A 16,928-nucleotide genomic window follows, 5' to 3' on the forward strand; every position below is an offset into this window, starting at 1 on the left:
ACGTATTAAATAATGAAAGTAAATCCAAATAGGCCTCCTGTAAAATATCCCCACTTGTAAGGGCACCCTCCCAGTGAGTTACTCTGGGGACTCCTCAGTTTTTAGTATGTTTAGTATGTGCTACGCTGTCTTTCTAGAAGATCGATTTTCTGGTATGTTGTGCTGTGCTGAGCTCGGACTCTAGCAGGAGTGTACTACATCGGAAGAGTTGTGTAAGATGGTTAACCTTTGCAGCTGCTATCTCAAAACACCCTGCTGACTTTGGAGATGCAAAGTATTGAATTAGAACTGCAATGTTATCCAATGTATTCATCCGCCCAACTGCAAAGCAGCCCTATTCTGCATCATTGCCAAAGACCTTATCTTTTTTTCTACCCTGGTTATTGTCTTACACTGATGGGAGTTGTGTTTATAACATCCAATGTGTTTATAACCTTAGTGATATAAGCTGTGAATACATTCTTGGTACTTTGATACTTGGCTACTAAAGACATTACATTATTCTTTGCACCTATCAAAGCATTTTTCATTGCATTTAAATTTTATTCTGGAAGGTTGATTGCTTTTCTTAAGTAGGTAGAAGAAGAAGGTTCAGCAGAAGGGAGAAGAAAGAGTTCCCAGTGTTTAAGAGTAGAAATAGCTGGAGCTGGAAGAGTGACTAGTGTGCCTCAATCCCACAGAATGATAGTTCCCTGCAAATCACAGCCATGGGGAGGATATGAAATTGCGTCTGGAGTCCAGTCTCTTCTTGCAAGGAAGTTTGACACCATCTTCCTATCTACCTACATGAAATATAAGAATTTCCCATGACAAGTCTAGGCTGCTGCTGATTTTAAAATTAATAAATAAGGTCTGTGTTAATGGTTTACACTCAGATGACATGAAGCTGAGGTTTTGCCTTCACCTCTGCAACAGATGAGGTGGGTCTGTCAGGAAACACTTACCAAATCAGGAGCTGCAGATTGCAATATCTCTGCTTGGGGTCCTGTTGCCCCTGCTTTTCTCTTGCCTCCTCAGCAAGATGTGATAGCTGTGATCATGCCAGGGCTTGCAATACAAGTTTATAGCACACGAGACCATGGGCTGAGCAGCACAGCTGGAATACCACATGGTGATTTCAGTTCAAAGCCCATGTTGAGGCAGTAGATACAGAGAAAGAAGAGTTCAAGGTACCCTATGTTGGTCTTTGCCAGCAGAGGCTATGTCTGGTGGCACCCAATGTGGAGTCTGGGTGGGAGGTGTCTGCTGGGGCATGTTTTGGGGTCATTGTCTAGGGGACCACAAGGTGTTGAGCATCTTCCGCTTGTAGCAGTTTCTCTGGGACCTGCATTCAACTCCTTTTGAGAAGAATAGGGTGGATTTAGCCTTCACATTGCTCTGGAAAAGCCGTACATTAGTTTTTACTGTGAAAATGCCTCTTGATCTTGGTTGTGTATACAGAAGGCGTGTGAGGGTAAAGGCTCAAGCTGGCAGTAAAGGAGGTTGGGTTCATCATCCTGCCCCTTCAGTCTTGCAGGATATTTCCAAAGGATATTGATGATGTAGGGAAGGGATCGTCCCTGGGTACCCAGAGGGTTCAAGGGAGCGTGCATAACGTGTCTGAGCGCAGGAAGTTCATATGCAGCAGACAATATATGCAAGATTTTTAAAAGGGAATGATTCCTCCACTGGAAAATTCAGAACAGAAAGGAGTGGAAGGAGCCAGCTCCCTGGTCAGCAAAGAGAGAGACTCTCATTTCAAGAAGAGATGTAGCTTTAAGCAATATGGCAGAGAGGAACCTCTTTCTCTCCAGGCTAGCATTAGGCTAAAGTCAGCTGTGGTGGACAGCCTGTAGAAAAAAAACTGGTGCCATGTGGGTTACATGTCCAATGAACAGCCCTGAAACAAGCCAGTCATGGATCAAAAGCAAAAGTGCTCGTTGTTTGCACAAAGAGTTTGCTGAATACTTCAAATACACTCATGTGTGAATTGAGGGAAAGCAATGAAAGGCAAAACAGTTGTTCAGGAGAATAATTTATAAGGATTAATTTATCTGTTTTTATTCCTTCTTCACAGTTCTTTGGACTGGAGGGTTGTTAGCAATATTTTAGAAGCTGGGTACAAAATCTCAGTGAAACTCAGCCCTGTGTAAAGGCCCATTCTTAAGGTTTTCATTACACTAGGGTGCCATGAAAGTCTGGTTTTGAAGGTTGCCCTGGTGCATGGGCCTGGTGACGCTCATCCTCTGTGATCTGGTGATGCCTCAGATGGCTGTCTGCAGGTCCCTGCCTTCTCACCATGTCCCTATTTGCATAAGAAAAGACTTCCCATTTTAAAACTTTTCCTAACCTTCAAATTAGTGCAGATGAATGGCCTCTTGTTGGAACTGGAGTGGTTATCCTAGTTCCAACAATAGCACAGCCAATGCCAGATTTTAAACCCTCATAATGCATATAATTGTGTGATATTATACCAGAGGGGAAATTTGTTCTGTAGTCCAGCTGGTGATTAGCTTTACATTGAGGCATTGGGATTGGATACCCCTTGAAACTTTATCCTGGTTAACGTAACTACAGCTGGTATTTTGTGGTATAACAATTCAACCCTTACTCCTGAGAGCAGTCCCACTGGGACAGACCTGGAAGTCCTCGCTCGGATTTGACTCAGGCAAAACTTTCGCTACCTTCAGTTAAAGTTTTGACCCAATAAAGTCCAAGCATGAGCACCAGGAGATGATCCACCAGCATTTCTTTGTTTGTCGGACACTCTTAATTCACTCAAATAAAGATTACAAGACCAAACCCCAAACTAGGCATAAATACTTGCTAGAAATATAGGAACTGCTAAGTTGTATTTTATTAATAGGTCATTTACACTAACATACCAGCTTCACTGACAGCAGCTACAACGCTTCTTTGGAGGTTACTCATAACTCAGTCTTCTGTGCTTACCTGCTTATTCTCTAGGATTACATCAAATCAATAATTAATGGATGGCTGATAAATAGAGCTATAGCTATTTATCGCTCTTCCCTTATGTATAACCACTTCTCAGTGTGGGTGGTCACACTGTTCCTTCTGTCTTTAATCTCTTTTTGAAACTTATGAACTTAAGTAAATTCAAAGCATTTACTTTGATGGATATTTCCAAAAGAGGAACTGTCTGTTATGAAGAATTCCCTCATGTATCACTCTCTTTTGGTTGTTTTTTTTCCTTTCTATTTTTGTGAAAATAAAATTCAAAATTATATTTTGGAAGTTAAATTACAATATTGTTGATGCTTTTGTGTCTAGCCCATTTTGAGAAAAATCTTTTTTCCATTAAAAATGAAACAGACCAATATTGAACAAAATAGCATACAATACCAATGTCAGTTGAGAGGAAAGAGAATTATTCCTTAACTCTCATTCTGACTGTTAAAAAGTTATGTCTTAAAAATGCATTTCAAAATTTAGTTTGAAAAATGAAAAATGTCAATGACCTTGATTTTTTTCAAGTGAAAACAGGGCTAAAACTCTTTAGTAGCAAACAGAACAGAAAAAGCTCTTCCCTAAGAAAACAGTTAAATCTGTTTTCTATGGATATATTTATTTCAAAGAGATGTGGTAGCAGTAATCTTCAAAAGGTATTTGGGAATTGCAAACAAATCTGTCTTCTTTCACTTGTTGCATTTTGTTGCATTTTGAGGGCATTTTTTTTTTTCTAGAGGAGTATGAATAGAAATGTATTCTTGGACTTCTACACACACTGCATTTTATATATCTCTAACATATGTTTTCCTTTGTCCATTGTAAAATAAATGGTCCTGTTTATTCTTTTTTTTACTTATATCTCCTGTAGAAATTCCCTCCCACGCTATTAATTCTTTGAATCATTTTCATTGCAGCATTTGGAACCTTTTAAATGTCTTCTATGTCTTGTTAAACAGGATCAAAAAGGACTCCAGAGCTGTAGATGAGAGCACATCTTCAGCCTTTCCACAACATAACAGTCTATATTATGTTTCATTCTTTTTTTTTTTTTTTTTTTTAATGTCTAGCATCTTTGTGCAATGAACCACCCAAAATAACACCTTTATGCTGAAAATACAGGAGAGTTAGGACTGCCAGACTGGTTGGGTCAGACCAAAAGTCACTGCAACGTAATATTTTTTTGAACAGGACTAAACAGCGGCTGAGTGGGAAGAGCAGGGAGTGGGGCAGGCTGGAGGGATGCTTCCCCCCTCCGCCCTTCCCGCAGTCTGTCTCAGGTTGCAGCTAAACCATCATTTTTATAGCCACTAATGGCCTATTCTCCACTAATCTGGATAATCCCTTTTTGACCACTTTTTATACCTTTGCCTTCCACAAACCTCTTTTGCCATCAGTTATGGGACTTGGCCTGTACTGCGTGAAAAACTACATCTTCATTTGCGTTGAACCAGTTGCCTCATGGTTTAATGGGTGCCCCTTGGATCTGGTACTGTGAGAAGCAGCAGATTCATTCCCTACCTACCTCTGTTGCACCATTAGAATTTTGTTTTAGTCACCATCCTTTTCTCTTTATCATTTTCTTAAAGAGCTGTAAGGTTCATATAGTCCCAGGAGCTGAATGTCAAAGTAAATCTCCAGTGAGGTACAAAAAAAAGGAGAGAAATAAACCCCTGAGTTACTGAATGTGTTATGATAGATGTGATTAAATTCTTGAGAGGAAAAATTAATTGGACTTAATTGTGAGGCCGGTTGCTCCAGTAGAAACATATGTAGAGTTTATATATTTGGCTGGTATACTCTATGGAGGCTATGCTGGCCAATGGAAAGATATAAAGGAATTTGGCAGAGTAAATAATACAATTCATTGAACTAAATGTTTTGGATAAATCAGTAGGCATTGAGATTCATATCTAAGCACAAGAATGAAGGGAAACCTTCTGGAGAGGGTTCTGATATTGAAGCACATACCAGAAGGTGGAAAAGAAAGAAAGAAAGAAAGACTGAAAAGCTCCTTTGAAATAATTTCCAGTTTACTTTTGTCTTCTGAGAGGTTTGTTGCTGCACAGTTGTGCTGTCTGTGACAGCGCCAGTTGCTTTACAAATGAATGGTGCTACCCCCAACATCCGAGGAAGGATTTGAATCGTGGAATGTCACGTGTTGTGGGGAGGCGAACAGTGCCTGCATGGGCACAGACCTGCGACACCCCCTACGCCTTATTTCCGTGAGCTTTTTGGAATTTATGTTGGTGCTGTTTGACTTGTTAAGTATGGGGAGATGTATTCAGCAGTTACACTTGTACACAGTCTTGTTGAGAAATTTTACATTGAGAGATATGCATTTATTCATACTAAATGCTTGAGTAATCTGCAGCCTATGAGTTCTCTTCCATCTCTCTAATGTCTGTCCTTCAGTGCTGTATTGTGATTTTGAATCAAGTACTAAATTCTCTCTGCAGCCCAAATTTTTCAGCATTTACTAAACACTAATTGCCAACTCCCTCAGTAAAGCCTTTCTGCTAAATGCATACATTACACATTAAAAAACTATCTAAATAGGGCATATCTTAGGATTTAGCAGGGAGTTGGCTGAAATGTCTCATGATTTCTTTTCAGTCTTCAAGAAAATGATTCAGAAGGAAAGGAAGCAAAATATCCTAAAGCAAGAAAGGGAGGATAGGGCCGGTCTGCACTACAATGAGCTCAGCAGAGTCCCTGGGGGTAGCTAAGGAAACTGGTACCATGCTAATTCCCTGCTGGACCCTGCCCCTTGAAGCGATGGAGAGTCACGCGCCTTTCACTGATGATAGGAACAAAGCCAAGGAGAGACTTAAATCTTTCTTGGGCTGCACGAGAGCCTCATGTCTGCAGCACTCGTGCCCACAGTGGTAGGAAAGGGGGAGGTTCATGTGGCTGGAGCATGGACAAGTGGACAAACTTGTCCAGTATGGGCACTGGGAAGCAGCTAAAGACCTTATTCATTAGCAGTGGCCAGGGTCTCATCAGCATTTACTCCTGAGCTGCACACCTGGAGTGAATAGTAGGAGGACCCCGTAGAGGGATCACATAATGCATCGTGTGGATAACTTGATCCTTGCCCTCCATAAGGTGTCTGATGGAGTAATAAGTTAAAGGTATAAAACCTTGAGGAAATTAGGACCCCAGAGCCCCCATAGTGACAGGATCTGTGGAGATGGACAGATGATGCCCTGGCACCTGGCGGGGGCAGCCTGCAGTGGGCATGAGGGCTACCCTCTGAGGCTGTGGCTGAGTCCCTGTGGTCCACAGGGGGACCAGCAAGAGGGAGGGCAGCTGTAGCTCCTCACAAGGCACTCATCGGCTCCTTTCTCTGGGCACGGAGGTTGCCCTTGTCACGCTGGTGGGGAGCCATAGGCGGGGAATTCATGGCCCTGGCTGTGAGTGCGAGGAGGTGCAGGTGGAGAGCAGGTCTCAGGGGCTGGCTCGGGACACTCGTGCAGGGGATGCAGAGTCCCTTGCGCTTAAGTAACAGCTCCTCAAGCCCTGTGACGCCTTTGGTAGTGCTCAGGTGATTTATCAGCGAGGCAGTAGTCTTAAGCTCACTTTTTCCTCTCCGGCAGGAAAATGATTACCTATCTGGCTATTGGAAACATTAAAAATTTTCATTCTAACGAATCCCTGTCTGTTGCCTTCATTATTGTGTGAACCACAACAATTTTGAAGATACAAGTATTTTCCATCAAGACTATGAATAACACCACTTGGCAAACAATCCCTATAACAAAGAATAAGCCTCCAACTTTTTTTTAGTGACTTTACATACAATGTGCCTTAATTACTGGCAAGCATGTCAAGAGCCTATTCCCACATGTGTCAACACTTCCTTAATACACTATAATTCATCATGTTAGCATGGCAGAAACAAGGTACTCTACATCTTTACACACGTCCTTCTCCAAGTTCTGTTTCTGAACTGAGTATTAAATGAACAGAAAGTCTTCATCGAGCGAACAAAGAACAGACCACAGCATCGAAACAGTAAGGTCCCCCGAGTCAATCAAAGTCATACATCACAGAGCACTTTATCATATTCTTCACAACACTGTCTAAATCCAAGAAGCACTGCTTTATTGTCAAAAGGACATTCACTTAATAACAGCAGTAAATCCAGAAAGGCAGGCTAATTTTAGACGGAAAACTTGGCTAAGAGAGAACCCTATCGTTTCCCACTCCTGACATTTTTATTCATTGAGTTCATTTTCATGCTAGTTGTGTGATTAAATGCAGATAGGGATTTATTTCCTTTTAATAAAAAAATACATGATTCTGAAAAAAGCCAAAATTGCAAATAAAGGACCTGATCCTTTTCCCACAGAAATAAACAATAGTTTTGTTGTTGGCTTCAGTGATGACAGGAATCGAATCCATGAGTCTCTGTTGGAAGAAAAGGTTAAAATTCCATTCGAAAACTCGCCTTGGACCATACATTAACTCTCTGGCAGTTCTAGGGGTAACCAAGAACCAGCATGATTTCTTTTCTAATCTGCCTGCATGTGTGTGCAAATATATGCAGCGGTATAGGGAGCCATTTCATAAAGAAGCAAGTGAAAATAAATCTGTCCTCAGTGTGTTGAAGTGAAATGTTTTATTTGCACTCATAAACCAAAGTGCTTGCTGTATTTTTGCATTGCAGTTTTATTGTCAACAGTGATACAATCATCTCCCTTCCTTATGCATAGATCCTTGTACAGAGCCAAGGATCTGAGATGAAGGAAAGAGGTACCACAGAGCGAAACTAAATGTGAGAAACGCTGAGCCTTTTGAAGCACTGGATGTGACCTCCAGAGAGAGCATATATCTTCCCTATTAGTCACTCAATCAATAGTAACTGGGTTTCAGATGTATTCGGAACAGGATCCATTTTTTTTTTCTTGGGTAGAAATTACTGAAATTCAACTAAGGACCAAATCTTGATCTTCTTTATGCCACTTCAGAACTGTTAGGACTACTGAATCAGCTGAGCTATTCTGCAATAACAAGCTTAAAAGAGATTTTAAAAGGTGGTGCTCAGAGAACTGGGTATTTTTAAAATAGTTTGTATACTTCCACAGGCAAAATTAACAAAAAAGAAAAGTTTTTATTTTAAGTAAAAACACAGTTTCCTTCAATGGTGTACATTGCCCTGCACTGGCAGTGCAAAAGCAGACACATTTCTACCACGGTTGTCCTGACTGAATGGGCTTTATGGCAGGAGAACAGGACAAGGACTTCTCCACCTACTTTTTCATCTGCTCCACAGGTGCTTCCTACGGCTTTTCCGTTACTGCGTGGTAGCAAGCAGAGCTGAACAAATAGTTCCTAATAAGTAACTCAATAAATTTCACCTCCCCTTTTCTGTTCACAAAGGTTCTATCATCTGACCACAATTTTCTTTCATTTGATCATTACTGAAATTTATTTGGAGTGATTCATCAAATAATTTCTGTGATTAATTCTTCGTCTGTATCTTGTTTGCAATGAGTTGGTTATGAGTATATTGATACTTGAAATTCAAGCTGTTTTGGCTGGATGCAAAGAATGTTCCCTAAACGAGTATGTTTAACATTCAGAATCTTTTTTCCAGTGCAATTTCTCTCCATTACAAGTCTCAACTTGACTTCGCACAAATATTCTGCAATATTAATTTTAGGTGATTTTTGGTGAACGTTCCGTGCTACAGAAGTAGCAGGTTCAAGTACTCACAAAAAGCAAGTGCAAGAGGATTTGCAAACACAGGTCAGGCCAAATTTCTGTCCACACCTGAATGAATATTTTCAGAACCTCATGCAGAAGTGACAAGCTTATGTTGCAGCGTTGGCATCGTTCTGCTCCTAATTAATTTCATTGTAGTTTTACAATTAATGTGAGAGAATGACAAACTGATTCTGAGCGCAGAGATGTAGATTTTTTTTCTGGTTTCCAGGCATATATTCATCTGCAGGCTCATTACAGTATGTGCAAAAAGGATGTGTTATCATTGCTTCATGTGTAAAACACATTACGAAAACACTAATGCATGTGATTCACAGTAAGGCACACACATAATATAATGTGGTTTGGATCAAAATATGTTTACTGCATCTGCCAGAACTTAAAACGACAGTAGAGCTTGTTTCTTAAGGCAATACTTTGGTTAAGCATGAACATCCAAAGCCTGTCTGACTGTTTCTAAATGAGTCGATATGAGTTTGGTTTTTGCTTTGTTTTTTTTTTTCAGTTGCGTGTTTCAGCAAACAGAGCAATGTGGACAGGCTTGGAAAGGCTTTGTTTGTCCCTCCCCTACACTACCTTTCTGGAAAAAGCTTTCTCGGTTAGGACGGGTAGGTGTTTCTTGCACTGTTGAATAGGATTGCCAGAAGGAGTCTATTCCTCAAGGCACTGACTGCAGCCAAGTCCTGGTCTGTTCTGTACATGGTAAAGCTATGTTGCTTAGCTTTCAAAATATAAAGTAACCTATTCATCTCAAATCTCAAATAATATATTTAATCCTGTTATTGTCTTTACTAGCTCAATAGATAACTGTTGAAGCAAAGCGTTCCTGTATCAGATAGGTTTATACTCCCTTGTATGTGACAGAAATGGTAGGGAAGAAAGATAATTCCCCCTCACCCCCCTCATCAGGTTTAATAGAAAAATATGGGCCAAAAATATTTTTCTCCATGGAATTAATCTTTTTTCATTGTGTGTGCTGATAAATGTTATCTGGCAACTCTGTATGAGTTTTCAGCGGCAATTGGAAATCACACACGTTAGAAATCTCTGCTACAGGCTAGCTGGTTACAGCCCTTGCCCCCTGACGAGGATTGTCTGGTCTGATGAGTATGAGCTATTTCATTTCTACTAAAGGAGAGTTATTGCTTGTGATTTCTTGCCTAATACCAGTTCCTTCAAATCAAGTGTGGGTGTTTTCTTACACAAGCCCTAATGATCTACGGATCCTACCAGGCTAATTCCCATTTACACTAAGGTCAGTCTAAGTAAACACCTTCAGCTAGGTTATAAATTACACTTTGAGCCTCTTTACATTGCTAGGGTTTATAAGGTAACTTTAATGTAACTGAGAGCCAGGCACTATTGACTTTAGGTCCATGGCAAATTCAGTCCCCCTAAGTCAGCTGGAGAATAGCCAGGGCAGGAACTCGTTGCCCTCCGCCACAGTGTTTTGGGGGTAGACATTGGTTCTCTCCAGCCTTGGGACACAGCTGAGATCTTGGAGGAGTGGGTGGAAAGAAGACACTCCCCCTTGCTCTCTAGTTATTAGGGATGTGAGAAACTCCAGTGCAAGCTCCCACCGTCTCTCTTGTGATGATTCAACAGAGTGAAATTCAGGTTCTTGGTTTGGGCCTAGCCCTCAAATCCTTTCTCCAGAAGTAAGCAAGTGAATATTTTGAAAAAGAGGGTGGTGCTCCCTGATCCACCTCTTATCCAGAAGCATGTGGCGTATGCAAGAAGCAAACCCACCAGTTTTGTTTCCTGTGCTATCCCCACATCTCCCTGTAGCCAGGATATAGCAGTTGGACTGTAGGGATTGGGAGAAACAATTTCACTGTCTCCTCATCAGGTCACAAATCAAGTGTCCAAATTCCCTTCAAGGAGGTTTGAACTCCCTCAGAAGAGGACACTGAACCCTGTTTATTATAAACATGATACATATTCTTCCCACTAAGCTTGCGCACAAAGGAGGCAGTGGTACACTTGCAATTGCTGCTTCTTCCACCCCCATTTATGGTGAGATGGACTTTTCCAACGTACCTGGAGGAGCAGGTACTTCTGGAGAAACCAGCTCTAAACTGCCCCTAGAGCTATCCAAAAGCTCAATGGGATTTCACAGGTCTGAATTTTGGAGTGAGGCACCTGTGGTGACTGCTAATCACCAATGCATTTCACCGTCCTCTCCTCTCCCCAGTGTTTCACTGCTCTAGACCAGTGATTTTTCTCTGTTCATGAAGATGAGCCCATTAACGGCATGACCAGAAAAGCATCACCTCTTTTTCTGTCCTGGCATTTCCTTCAGACATAGGAACTTTTCCCCTGGACTTTGCTTTTCTAGCCATCATGTGTAAGGTAACCCATATCAGAGGATGCAGGACCCTTCCTTCTTTACACTGCCTGGCCCAAGGCAGGCCAGCAGAAAAGCTAATTTCACTCTGTGTGTCACCAAATACTTAGCAACAGACAAACTGCTGTAATTTTGACTTGTATTATGGAGGCTTTGTTTTTTCCCTAAATTATACAATGGCATATTAAATAATTACAGTGCAATGAGAATTGTCCAAGTAAGTGCACATTCTGATTCATTATCACTGCTTTTTATTGTTATTCTTCACTTGCTTTAATTTAGTAAATCCAGTGATTTGGAATGAGTCTCCAGTTCCTAGTGTGAAATAGGAACGAGAACTTATTGTTCAGTTTGTTAACTTAGTCATAAATAGTAAAAAAACCCTCACCAGTCAAAGTCAGTCGCTAACATAGGTGTTTCAGAAACAATTGTCCAGCCTTACTACAAAGGAAGAAAATAACTTGTGCTGAAAGGAAAAGAAATATTTATTTGCTCTGTGTGCAAAGCAGGTAACAACCTACTGTCAAGAGCCAAGAACAGCTTCCCACCACAGGGAATAAGGCATCCATTACCATTCCCTCTGCTCTTCCTGTTTGACTCTTTTATTTGGAAAACACTTCCCTTTCTCACTTCTGCTCCTCTGTCCAAGCCTCAAAGCCTTTGCCTTTCCTAGTGTCCAGAGCTCTCGCTCTTTCACTTCTGCTTTTGATTCAGCTTTTATGAAGCCTTGAGGCCACCTCTTCCCCTCCTCTTCTACAAGTTTCTAGCTGACAATTTTATTGTTCTTTGTCACACACTCGGTTGACTGTTGAGGTGCAGGTGATGTGTCAGGAAAAGGCAAAGATGGAGGTAGAGTGGGTCTCACAGGTCTGGAACATTATGGAATCTTCAGAGGATCTTCTTTGTCATGTGAAAGGGCAACAAGATGAATAAAAGGCTCAGGATTCAGTATAGAAGAACCTAGCAAGGCATGAAGATGCTTTCCTGGGATCATTCATGAACGATCGGAGACAGTTCTTAGATGTCCAAATGACAGCCTTTATAGAATCATAGAATTGAATTAGAATTGAATTGTCAGGGTTGGAAAGGACCTTAAAGATCATCTAGTTCCAACCCCCCTGCCATGGGCAGGGACATCTCCCACTAGATCAAGTTGCTCAGAGCCCCATGCAGCCTGGCCTTAAAAACTTCCAGGGATGGGACTTCCACCACCCCTCTGGGCAACCTGTTCCAGCATCTCACCACCCCCATGGTGAAGAACTTCTTCCTAACGTCCAGTCAGAATCAACCCATCTCTAGTTTTAATCCATTCCCTCTAGTCCTACCATCACCCGACATCCTAAGAAGTCCCTCACCAGCTTTCTTGTAGGCCCCCTTAAGATACTGGTAGGCCACTCTAAGGTCTCCTCGGAGCCTTCTTTTCTCCAGACTGAACAACCCCAACTCTCTCAGTCTGTCTTCATAGGAGAGGTGCTCCAGCCCTCTGATCATCCTCGTGGCCCTTCTCTGGACACATTGCAGCACGTCCATATCTTTCTTGTAGTAGGGGCTCCAGAGTTGGACGCAGTACTCCAGATGGGGTCTCATGAGAGTGGCGTAGAGGGGGAGAATCACCTCCCTTGAACCCTCCGTTTCCTTCCCCAGCACAGTGCGATGCTCCACCTAGAGCTTCAAGAGTCCTGCCCAAAGCTTCAGAAGGCCTTCAGTGGGTGGCAGCTTCCCTTTTCTGCAGGTAGAGCCCTTTCCCATTTCCAGACTATGCTTACCAGGCTGATTCGCTGTGACAGTAGCATAGCTGTCAGTGCTGCGTTCTGCATGTCTGAAGCTGGATAGGTGCCTCCAATGCCCTGGGGAGATAGGATGGGAGCAATGGAGGCTGCAAGTACCAGGCAAGCCTCCAGGTGCTGCCACATCTGGTGGGGCAGTACTCTCCAAACAGTGTCTCCTCTGAGAAAAGGGCAGCATGGGGCTGGATAGAAATGTCTTGTGAGCAGAGCCAGCCCATGTCCTACCACATGGACCTTGTTGGCAAAGCAAGATATAACACTGTGACTGACTGGGAGAGCCTTGGTTACTACAAAGACAGATTTGTGTGCAGTGATGATTAAAAAACCCAACAAAGCCAAAACCAAAACAAGAGAGAAAAAGTGGGTATGAATAAAAGCTACAATATAAAACATAATGGGTCCACCATGGAAAGTAGTGTCCACTGGATCCATACAGGGTCAAATTTGGGCTTGACTCACAGGAACTCTACTCCCCTTACTATTTCTAGCTAGTTTGGGGACTCTTCCTTGCCATATAGTATTTCCACATGAATTTTTCTTTTCAAAGCCACCATAAAACTTTGCCTCGTGACAAACATCTGGAGACTATACCTTTCCCTCTGCACAACCTGACCTTTTTGATGAATCTGAGATTTGTCCACCAGTCAGGAGAGGCAGGGGTTCTTTTCCCTACCAGTACTTCATTGTGTGGCAATGGGCAGCTAACGGTGCTGAGAGCAGTATCTCCAGCTAAGCAAAAATGTCTTTCCTCTTGCCATGTGCAGAGACCGCGAAGCTGCAGATCCACCAGGCATGCCAGCACCTTCTGTTTAAAATCTATTTTTCCTTTGGGTTTGGGCCAACAGTTCAAAGCCAATTGCAGTTGTTGGGTCCAGACTGCTATGAAATGGCTTTCTTGGGTAGCGTCTAATACCTTTCCTTGACAGCGGGCTGTACTGGAGCGCGTTCCCATGTCCTGGCTCAGGGTTAGACACATTCAGCATGTCGTGCAAAATGGAGGCTCAAATGGAAAATGGAATTCACAGTTTGAGACCACTGTATCCCACTGTGTCATGGCAGAAATGGTACTCCTCCAGCTGCCTGGAACGGCACACTCGCCACTGGTCTCCCTGCCCTAGAGAGAAAACAGTAAAACTAGATAGGGAGATGGACAATAAAAAAAAGATAGGAGGCATGGAATGACTTCCATATGAAGAGAGACTGAAAAGGTTGGGATCATTTAGAGAGGAAATGAAAAAGAAAAGCGTATGGTAGAGCTATCCAAGCTAGTTAATGGAACTGGGAAGATAAATCAGATGCTCTTCCTTACCATTTTTCCTTACATGAAAAAAAACAGGGGAACACTCAGTGAAACTAAGACAGCAAATTAAAATTGATAAAATCAATTGCTCAACATATATTTAACTTAGGAAACTCGTTATTCTGGGATATTACTGAGATCAGGAAGATAGAGGGCATCAAAGAGGTACAGAAATTTCTGTGTAGTGGAAACACCTGTGGGATCTTAACTATGAATAAATAAATAGAAAAAACCTAGGCTATTCTATACTGGGTGGGAGACACGTGAAACATTCCTCTTGTTTACTGAACCTGGTTTTGATGCATCTGGAGACCATTTGGTGCCTCTGATCATGCACTGGCAACCATCTGAAGTGAAAGGAAGGTGTCTCAGGAGAATGGAGATGAGGGAGATGTGTTGGTGCCCCCCTCTCCATGCCAGCACTTTGAGGAGTGCAGCCATCAGCACCTCTTGAAACCACTGGCAACTGCTGGACTTTGGTGGGCTGTTGAGTTTGACATAAGGGAAATACAGAGGAAAGAGGCATTAGGGACCGGACTTAACTGTGACGTAGCTCCTTGTCAGCAAGAATGTCTGCAGAATCTAAGACCTCTTGGTCCATAGATGCCCTTGCTGTGGATACGTACCTATAGTCCCCTTAGGAAAAAATCCAAAGAAGGATGTGGACGCCTAATGTATGATTTAGACTGTCACCAGGTGCCAAAATTTGAGCCAAAAAAGATCTTAGGTTCCTATAACTCTGCAGCTGTGTACACTGAGAAGTCCTGCTGGCTTGGCTGAGCTGAACCTAAATCTTTCAAAAACTAGAGCTCAGGAGTCCCTGTTGCTGGGGAAAGTGTCCAGAGCAGAAGACTGCAGAGCCTGGTCTGTCCTTTCTCCGGCCTCATGAATTCTCATTTTCCTTTTGGCACGGGGGCTTATCTTCATCAGGAGGTCTGGGAGCTGCTCCACAGGCTTCCCAGGGAAACAGCAATTGATGTGGTCCACGGTTGGGTGGCTAGGACACCTTCATGGGAGAGGGTGATATGGAATCTGCGCACCCTAAGGCAAGGGAGCTTACCTATTCCTTGCTCTTCGAGGAAATCACAGGCTAACTGCTGAGCTGTTATGCATAAGACTCTCACCACCGCCCCTGTTAATGAAAGTATCTCAAGCTTTCATGACCGTCATGGAACTTTAGGTGTGCTTTGAACGTGTTTACTGGATCCAGCCTCCATGAACTGAGGCACAATCCATGAATCTCACAGTCTTTGGCAGAGATGGAGAAAAAGTATTTGGCTCAGCCAGTATCATGGTTCCATTGGGCATGCTTTGTAGCAGAAATGTTGACGCCAAACTAAGCTTTCCTGTCCAAACTCAAGCACTTACAGACTCTCAGACATCTAAAGGATTAAGCAAATCCTTTGTGGATCACATATTTGGACATGGGTGACTAAACTCTGCCTAAACTGCTTGAGAAGTTGGTTTGTGCACATTGTAATTTTCCAGTTCCTTCCAACTAACCCTTTGGTGTTATATTGGTGATAATTACCTCTCTCCCTTTGACCGTCTGTCTCAAAGGGACCTCTCTTCTCACTAGCATAACTTTTTGCACAACTGGTAGAAACCATCTTCTCTCTCAAATCACCTTGCTGATTAACAACATAGCCAAATTCAGAGCAATTGTTTGCATTCCAGATTTAGTTCTGGAGTTTGCAGCCTCCCTTTCTGAACTAATGAACAGCTCCTGTACCTCATCTGTTTTTTCCTAACCATTTCAGCTGGTATGATGCAAGATGTTATTTCTTTCTATCAGCTTTACCTTGTTTCCATGAGAGCGTTATGTGTACAAGGGCACTAAATGTCTGGGAAAGACACATCCAATGTCACTGAGCACTCTCAACAGCTCAAAGGAAAACCAAGTACTTCGTCTAAATGTGTACCTCTTGCAGCCAGAAAGTAAATATTCTGACCCTGAGAGGAAAGAGGAATGAGTTTTCTACCATTGATAAAGAACTGAAGAGCTGTGTAGGTAGAGACAATTATTACAGTCCTGCTGCTCAGCCACTGTGCTCTCCACAGAAAATCCGTGCAGCTGTTCTGCTATTTTTCACGAGAGACTGACTCCTTTTCTAGCTGGTTGTACCCTGGGGGAGCTCCTCCAGGAGTTTTGCCAGCTAGAGCAAGATTTGGGAGGTCCAAGGCCAGCCCCTCCTCAAGAGCAGGCAGGAGGCAAAGACTACCTGTTGCAAAGAAATATGAAGAGCAGTGAAATATCCAGGGTGAGATTCATCCTGGCTAGCTGCTGATGTCAAGTGTAGAGACGTCCACACCTGCGTTAGTCATCTACCTCCCCTGAGAGCCCATGGAGATCTATTTAAGACATTCTGCATTAGAGCAAGATGAAACGTGTCCAAAAGTGACTGTATTCCCCTCCGCCCCAATGCCAAATGAGCCCTGTGGTAACTAGGTCAGACATAGACATCTACATCCAACCAATCCCATCCTCAGCAGGCACTTGCTGAAGATGAAGTGGGTGGATGCTTGCCTCTTTGCTGAGGCTGGCTGGACCCGCAGAGCTTGCTCTCACTCCATACAATGTGCTGCTGCTCCGGAGAGGGAAAATAGCCGTCACCAACACATTAGCTTTGCTCCCCGCTACTTGTGCCAGAAGGGCGGTGGCACATCTGCATCTCTCCCCGGTCACATCTGGTTGAGGACAGACAGATGCGGTAACAGACCCTCTGTACAAGGCACCTCCCGAGGGCTATGAGGGGAAGACTCTGCCACAGTGTTTGAAGTAAGGGTGGCCAGTGAGAGGCGCATCCCTCTTTCT

The sequence above is a fragment of the Larus michahellis genome, chromosome 1 (assembly GCF_964199755.1).
Source record: "Larus michahellis chromosome 1, bLarMic1.1, whole genome shotgun sequence".
In the NCBI taxonomy this organism is placed as follows: Eukaryota; Metazoa; Chordata; class Aves; order Charadriiformes; family Laridae; genus Larus; species Larus michahellis.